Raw genomic sequence first — 8835 nt, 5'->3', positions numbered from 1 at the left:
TCTGAGACACTGGCCAGCTCTTCTGCAGCAGGTGGAAGCAAAGGAAGATGCAGTTGCCTAAATCACCTCCTGCTGCTGGACAAGGATGGAGGGATGGTACATGGCAGAGGGGTGAACTCATCTAGAGAGAGACCCGTGGAGGCTGCAGGGACAGCTGTGAGCTCCTTCATCACTTTATAAAGCCATATATGGAGCCCAACAGGTAAGTGGGATCTGCTGTGATGTCTGCCCAAGTTTTTCTTGAAGAGCCCTGCAACAGTGGGATCTGTTTAAAGACACCACATTAGAAGTTCAGAGCAAGTGTGTACTGACAATAAATACAAAATATACACACACAAACCCCAGGTGGCTAAACAGCAGCACAAGGGAGTGATTCAAACCTAACAGACATCCTTCAAAAAAGGAGAAATCAAATGCAGAAATTAGGCAAATGAAATGCAGGACTACAATAAGGCAGCCCCAGAAGAGAAATCCAAGGAGTGACTTGCTAACAGTGAGGAGGCTGACAATAAGCCCTTTCTCAAGCACATCAGAGGCAGAACAGCCTGCCAGGAGCTGCTGTGGCCAGCATGAAATCTCAGCACAAGGCAGCCCAAGGAATGAAGAAATCAGTATTTTGCAATGATACAGGCACTGCCTCGAAGAAGAAATAGGAATAATAATTTAAGTGAATCTATTAAGATTAATATCAGGTAAAACCCACCCCAACCTCCCCGTCTGTCAGGGTAAGGAGCCTGCACACAAAGGAGGGTGGGGGTTGCCTCCACTAAGACTTTGATGCTGCTCTGTAGGAAATTTGGCAAATAATGGGCCTGGTGGAAATAGCACCTAGTGGGTGTGTGAGAGGAACCCTGCCCAGGGGTGTATGACTCCTCCTAGGCAGATGCTGAGAGGGGGAAAACCAGGAGCAGAGCAGGAGCTCTGGGGAGCTCAGCCTGCCAAGGGAGCCTGGAAAGCGTTCAGGTTTCAGTGCAGTGCAGAGGAAAACAGGATAACTAGATGGGCACAGGTGTGGGAGGGTTTTCCCAGGGGAGCTCAGCCTTGCAAGATGTCGTGAGCCTGGAGAGAGGTGACTGCAGAGAAAATCTCCATGCCAGGGATTGTAGGGCAGTGGGAGGACACAACAGGACAAGGATCCTTCTTGTTTCTTACACTGTTCCTCAAACACACCACCAGTGATCAGGCCCAATGTGCCAGGCCAAGAGAATTTCAAATGTCCCAGGAATGGCCAGAGCAAGGGCTGAGGCTCCCAGGGTGACACCCCAGCTCAGGGCCAGGTGCCCATTTCTGATGGCCAAGGAAACATCTTTCTCAGTTGAAAAAGAGCCTTTAGCTTTGCAGTGTCTGTAAAATTAAAGATCTGAATAATTTTACAACATTTATGAATAAATCTATTGCAACATAACTGCTAATGTCTCCCTGTCTTCTCAGGAAACACCCTAATTTTCCACTGATACATCCTTTTGGGGAATAAAAACCCAACAACAAACCCAACTGGAAGGAAATAAGCTTATTCTGATCCAGAGAAACCATCTTCACATGAGAGCTGTGAGTAGGAGGGAGAGATTGCTGTGTCATGGCACATGGGAGGTTTGAGATCCCAGATCTATTAAAGTGCTGGTTTGTCAGCCTAGTCACTTTGCACGCCTGGAAATGTTCATTCAGAACAAACCTTCATCAGAATCAAAAGCAAGTTATCAGGAAAAAATGCATCTGGTTTAATTTTAGAGGGCAGGTACCCTCAAGAGACTTTTTTATTTCAACATCTGAAACAGCTTTCAGTGGCTGTACATGGATTAATGCAAGTTTCTCTCTTTTCAGGGAGTCAAAATGGTCCAAGAGAGTTGATCTGATCTTTGTTTGTTTTTTAGGGTTTGGAAATCTTGGGCTCAGAGAATTTACTTTGTTCCCAGGTGAAACCTGGTAGCTCAGGAACCTGTCCCTCCTCCCATCTCCTTGTGTCTTTGGATTTTTTGAGAGATTAATTGCCATGATCACACTCTCTTGATGCCTTACCCAAAACAGCTTTGTCTGTGTCTGTAAGGCTGTTTTTCCTTCTAACCACCCTCAGTCTCTTCTGTTTACTGAAGTTGAGTCATTTCTCCCAGAGGACCGAGGAGACCCCATCCTCTATGCTAAGGGACAATTATTTTAGAAATGGAGACAGTTGTGTTTTCTGAACTGAAATGAAAGAGGACTTTGGTGAGTACCCAGTGGTGCTCTGCCCAGGGGCAAGAAGCCAGGGAGGAGGAGATCTTTCCCCACCCTGAGATGAAGTGTACCTACAACCCTGTTTGCTCCCAGGGAATGTCCCCACTGCCACTTGCACTTGCTGCCAGGTCTCTGCTCTCCCCCAAGGCTCAGCTGCAGAGGAGCTCTGTGTGGGCATTGCTTGGACATGGACTGCTGTGGCTGCTTGGGAGAGGGAAGAGAAACTATTTCCTAGAAGTCACTGCAGCTGGCAAGGCACCAGGGGAAAAACTTCCTCTTGGTGCACACCACAGAAGATGAAAGTGAATTGCAAAGAGAAGAATTAGGGAAAGGTTGTTATCACCCAAACCACCACTGGGTCCTCCAATTCCAACTTAATTGAGGGAGTATGGCAGGGCAGAGGAACCCACGGCACAAAGTGCAACTCTGCTCAGGGGAACCTGCCATCCAAACAGGTACAACAAATGCATTAAGGAAAGCAGAAACTGTGAAGGAGGTTTCACTGAAAAAAAAAAAGTAAATACAACACTTTCTAGTCCATCTCCTATTAACTGGATCACAGTTTCCTTCCTCTGCTGTTCTGATAATGACTGTAGATCTCAGGGGGGAAGGTGCAATCAAATATCCTCCTCTCCAGCAAAGCTCCTGTCCCACAGCCCTTTCCCAAGCTCCCTGGAAGCAGGAGATGCCCATGCCTGCTGAGCTGAGTTCATCACCACATGTCAAGTGCACGTTGCTAAACTGAAAGATTTGCTGTGTGAAGTCTTGTTAAACCAGACTGAGACACTGGGGAGCAGGTCAGGAGTACCCAGAGGTGATCCGCAAGAGGAACAAGGTGCTCTGGGATGTGGGGTTGACATTCTGGGCAGGGAGAACTGGTGCAAGGGGGCACAAAATGGGACTGGTGTGGGCTGGCAGCAGCTCCCATGGGGGCAGATGCACAGGCTGTATCAGAGAAGAGGAAATGGGAGTGTACACACGTGTGCAGAAAGGCCATACAGCTCCAGCTGAAGAAGTGAGGATGAAGCACAGAGATTTTCAGGTCAATAACTTGTGGGGGTAAAGGAGAGAGGCAGAGGAGGGAAAGATGTGGTCCATGTGTCAGGGAAGCAATGTCTAGTCAGAGCATTTTAGCATGGCAAGAGGCAACCAAATGAAGCACCACAGAGCAACTCAAGTTAAATCAACATTTAAACCATAATTTCAGTAATGGGGACTAAGGTGGAGGAGCGTTGGAGGGGCATTATGCCTTCACAGCTTTTAAAACTTTTAAAGATGTTTAATGCTTTCTCAGAGAGCCCAAACAAATGAATCACCTTGCAACAACACAAATAAAAGCCTATTTTAAAAAGAACTACTTTTCCTGTGTCCCAGTGGATTTGCCATTGCCATTGCCAGGCACAGATCTACACAGAGTATTGAGCTAATTGCTTTATGATATCCTCTAGTCTGGAAGTTTCTCCTAATGCCAACCTGCTCTTCCAACCCAGATTCTTCCTCCCCTTTGAGCATTAAATACACTGAGAGAAGATGATGAGCATGGCCCAGACACAAGGATTGTGTCAATGCTCAGAAAGGCTATGACAAGGCTGCTTGGCAGTGACAGTAAGGAGATAAATGTTAAGAGAAAGTGAGGGATTTTGAGAAGGAGAGATGAGCACAACCACTGAAAAGTACCAAAATGAGAACATAAAGCATACAAGACATTAGAGAAGTGATTTGCCAGAACAGAGAGAAAGAGCGTTTCTTCTCTGGCAGATCTCAAGCAAGATAGCTTGCCAAAGTAACTTGAAGAGGAAGGAAGTGCAAAAAAAAGACACAGAACATTGAGCAGCTCCCCCTCTCTATTTCAGATTTTTTTTCTATGTTTTCAAGTTTTTGAAAGCAGACACAACACCCAGCTTCTGGAAGATGAGAAGAAATGCACATCCCTTCTCCTCAGCTGCAGAAAAACCCACTTTCTTCACTCCTATATCTACTGCTTCCCTACAACCTCCATCCCTGCAGTGCTGGAGCTCCCTGGGGGTTTGCTCTAAGGCAGAAATGACAAATGTGAGTCATCACTGGCAGGGAGGAAACACTGAATCAAGGTGCACCACCCCTCTATCCCTTCTCCAGGTACCAAGATCTGCCAGCACAAACCTCCTCATTCCTTCCCAAGATCCTTTCTCAGCAGAACTTGGTGTTTTCCCTCACGGATCTCCATGCTCCTCGTTTGCCTGGCAGCACCCAACAACCTCCTGATGGGAGAAGTGCTGAGCTGCCCCAGCACCCTCCTTGAGGACTCAGCACCTCCACTGCAGCTGCCCCTGCCACCCCCAGGGTGAACTCTGAGGGAGAGAGAGGAGGTGCTGGGGAGGGAATGAGCCTTCCCATGAGCTCAGGGGCTCGGAACATTTCCATGCCAAATTGATTTTTCTAGAGCAGTTTCCACATTAATGCACAGCTCAGTATGGTCCAGCATCACACCCAAAACATCTCGTGGCTAGAGCCTGGAGGGAAGGAAGCCTTGGGTTGTCCTGGGGCTCTTACCCAGCAGGCACCACTGGGACTAGTGGAAGGAGAAACACCAGACAGCGCTGAAAAATCCAGTTCCTGGCACACACAGGGCAATCAAATACCTATTCAAACACGGCAGCACTTCATTCATACGCCGTCTTATGTTCTCCCATCTTATAGTTGTGTAAATAAGCCATAGAGAGCATTACCCATGGTATTCTTCATAACACAGCCATAATTGCTAAAGGCTCCATCGAGCTCTGTAAACAGCATTTTGCACTGATTTTGAAAATTAGGAACTGAAGTTGCACTTGTGATAATTGCCAACTCATTTTGTTGGGTGCTGGAAAACTCATTCCACCTTTGCTTTTTACTTTGTAGTTGCTGAAGTGGCCTTTCAAAGGTATCATCAAACCTCTGAATTTTACATATCTTAAAACTGAACAGATTAAAACTCCAGCAGCATCCAGGACATGAAGTGCACGCTGCAGTCAGAATATGGCACTGACAGCTATAGATGTCACAAGAAAAGCTCAAGTTCCTCAAAGGACTACTCAGTTTCCCACTGGTTTGGTGCTGAAAAGTACAGAAGAGAAAAGGGCTGAAAAGATTCTTTATTTCTTTTCGTCTTTCTCTGTGCCCGGAAGGCTGATATAAATGATAGCCCAGACACGTGTCACTAGACACGTCTTCCACTACTTCTCTTAGTCCTCTCTTGTGCTGTCCCTTCTTGACCCTTTCAATGATTTTAAGTTTTTGCACATACTTCACAGCCAACTCTCATCCCACCTTTCAACTTCCCCTCAGACTCTGGCAATAGCTGAGGTTTATGCCTTGGTTTTGGGTTGGATTCTTTCAAGTATCTCCCAGCTCCATGAATTAAAGGAGTTAGTGCTTTAGCCTATTTTTTTAACCATTAGCCCATCAATTAACCATTCCTTGGGCTTTGCTTTTAAATTCCTCTCTCCTACAGCCCTCCTGGCTTGGTCTCTGTTTTAGCACCGTCAGTCCCCAACCATGTGTCACTGGACAGCAGCACATATTTAGATCAGGCCTGAAAATACCTTCTATGTGAAAAAAAATGTGGGATGTGTCATTTGAGAGCAGTGCTCCATCCTGCTGGAAACCAGAGCACGTTGCCCTCTGTGAGACAGGAACCTCTGCCCATCAGGAGCTCAGGGGCAGGACAGGAGGGAGGCAATGGGCTCTAATGATCAATCCATTTCCATCCCACCTCACATCTGTGTCCCAAGTGCTGTGTGCACCCACTGCCTCCCTGTTCCCCACGCAGGGGCAGCAGAAATGCATTCCAATGCATTTAACAAGGCCCTTGCTGCCAGTGACCTGCAAAATGCTGACCCTGGTGCCCAAGCAGTGAGGCTGCAAGCTGAGCCCTCCCTGCTGCTGTCACTGTGAGGTGCCTCTTGCCCTTTTCCATCCTTTTTATGGCTTCCCAAAGTAACTAAGGATACACCTCACCCCATACCTCTCTTTTGAATCTTTTAACTTCGACTCATCCCTGCTCCCTTACCCCCAGTGCTGCTGCAAGCAGTGGGAGAGATCAGCAACACTCCTGCTGGGCACGGCAGCTGACACTCCAGTTCTCCCCAGCTGTGGTGACAGGGTGACAGCTCCTGTGGGGCTCAGGGATTGTCCCTGTGTTCCTAGTCTAGACGTGGAGCTGTGCTGCACCCAACCCCAGGTAACCTGTCACCCCCTGGGCTCTGCCCAGAGGCTGTTCTCCCTCTCCTCCTCTGTATGTTCTTCAGCTTTGCATGGAGTTTCTGGCACCAACAAGGAAATGTTGTGTTCCACCTCCCCTGAATGTCCTGTTTTGGAGGAATGCCATTATTTTCCTGGAATGAGGCTGCCCCATGCCCACATTGTTGCCTTGCTAGCAGCTTCCTCCCTGGCACCCTGTGCCTACCTCCATGAGGACCTGCACTGAACTTGCCTGGACTTGAGTTTCAGCTTTGTGTTCAGCTTGAACTTGCCTGGGCAACACCTGCACCCCTCCTTCCCCCACTGTCACCATCAGCACAATGGCAGCAGCCAATACTGGTTGGGTTTGACCTCTCCCCAAGGCACATCATCACCCTCATCAGCCTCTTCCCCAGCCCAAACACTTCCTCTGTTCCCAGATTGGCAACAGCAGCCATGGAAGATAAAGCTTCCCTACCACCCTTCTCTCCTGGCCCCATCGTGGCTCTCTGCCCCAGATAAAATGGCTCTGGCCTAGTGAAGCTCAGCCTTAAACACCTTTCTCCTAACCCCCTGCACCAAGGAACATGATTCTTTGAGTGCCTTTCCAGGATCAGGGCAGCCACCAAGGATGAGCACCTTCTTCTCTACCATCTTGGTTGAATCCTTTCATTTTCCTTCTTCTCATGAATAAATGTATTTGTGGCCAGGATATCACCAGCTGTGAGTGTTTCAGCCTTGCCCACCTTTGATCCAAGCTATACTCTGCTGAACTGAGCCAAGCTGTGCTCAATTTAAACAAAGTAACATCATTTTGGTACTACTTTGAAAGTCTTTCTTCCAGCTGAGGAGGCACAGATTCAGGGTACTTTGTCTTTAGGATCACCAAGTTATCTGCCATGTAAATTCAGGAAGTTTTGGGAATTTTCTGTCAGTCGATACTTCTCATTTTCTAGTGCCCTTTACCTAATTTAGACAGATCTTCTTACATAGATACCAACATCACTACTTCTAAACTGTAACCACTAGTAGGACTTCTCCAAAAAAGCAAAGATATTCTGCTCCCAAGTTAAGTACCTGAAGCAAAGCTTAAAAGTAAACGCTCTGTTGAATATATTTATCGAAGAACTTAATTAAGCTCAGAAACACACTATTCCTTTGTCCCATTTATGGGATGCCTTTGTTGTCAAACTCCTCCACAGATCAGCAGTAAACGTTGCAATTTATTTCTAATTCCTCCTTACTATTAATTCAACATTCTACAATTCTTTTAGATGCTCATTTGTATCTCTGGTTTTATCCATCCCCTAATAATGCCATTTTTCTATAGCCTGTAACCTTTGGCAAATTCTTGCAACAAATGTCACGTCTTTGGTCATTTTCATCCTCTTACATTTTGATCTTGGATTCACCTGCTACTATGATTTGTAGCCACAAGCAAATCAGAATCATTTGCAGTATGGCTCAGCTGTGGAGCTCAAGGCCCCAGGACCAAGATTCCTTGGCAAATGAGCCAGTCCCCTCCATTCAGCTATGGACTGCACAGTTCTGGTGTCCCAAACACCATTTCAGCAGTGTTGGCATTTTCGGTGCCTTTTGACTGGTTGGGAGCAGACAGTGGCAGATTAAAGAAAAGACAAGACAAGCTGAGAGTTGGGGCTGTTCAGCCTGGAGAAGAGAAGGTTGTGTGGAGACCTCAGAGCAACTTTTCAGTGTCGGGCTCCAGAGAAGCTGGAGAAGGACTGTTAGGAACCCTAGTGACAGGACAAGGAGTAATGAGGATAAATTGAAAGAGGGGAAATTTAGACTACATATTAGGAAGAGTCTTTTCCCTGTGAGGGTGGTGAGACACTGGCACAGGCTGCCCAGGGAGGCTGTGGCTGCCCCAACCCTGACAGTGTTCACAGCCAGGTTGGATGAGCCTTGAGCAGCCTGCTCTGGTCGGAGGTGTAACCCAGGGCAGGGGTTGGGACTGGATGATCTCTGAGGTCCATTCCAACCCTTAACATACCATGACACTATGACTCCAGCCTCCCCCTCCCCACCCATCTCCTAACACCTACAAACGTTTCACTTCCATCATGTGCTCCTTAACTGAAGCAGCACAAGTGCTTCAGAGTAACTACAACTGATGAAATATTAACTTGTGCTTTTTTAATAAAATGAAACCAAAGCATTCTAAATCACAGCAGCTTATAGATCCCAACTGTCCATCGTTTAGGAGCATAGTGTGATTAAGAAGTATGAAAACTGCAAGGTATTAAAGCCCTGCAGCAATTCAAATGACACCACCTTCCTGCAGAACGAGCAATGCTGCCTGATGCTCTACTGATCTGGTCTACTTGTTCATGGGCAAAACATGGATTTTCTTCCTTGGTAATGCCACATTCTCATTTCCAAAGCGGAGGAAAGGTTCAAAGCTCT

The sequence above is a fragment of the Acanthisitta chloris genome, unplaced genomic scaffold (assembly GCF_000695815.1).
Source record: "Acanthisitta chloris isolate BGI_N310 unplaced genomic scaffold, ASM69581v1 scaffold5624, whole genome shotgun sequence".
Classification (NCBI taxonomy): Eukaryota; Metazoa; Chordata; class Aves; order Passeriformes; family Acanthisittidae; genus Acanthisitta; species Acanthisitta chloris.
Note: the sequence above shows the minus strand (reverse complement) of the source record.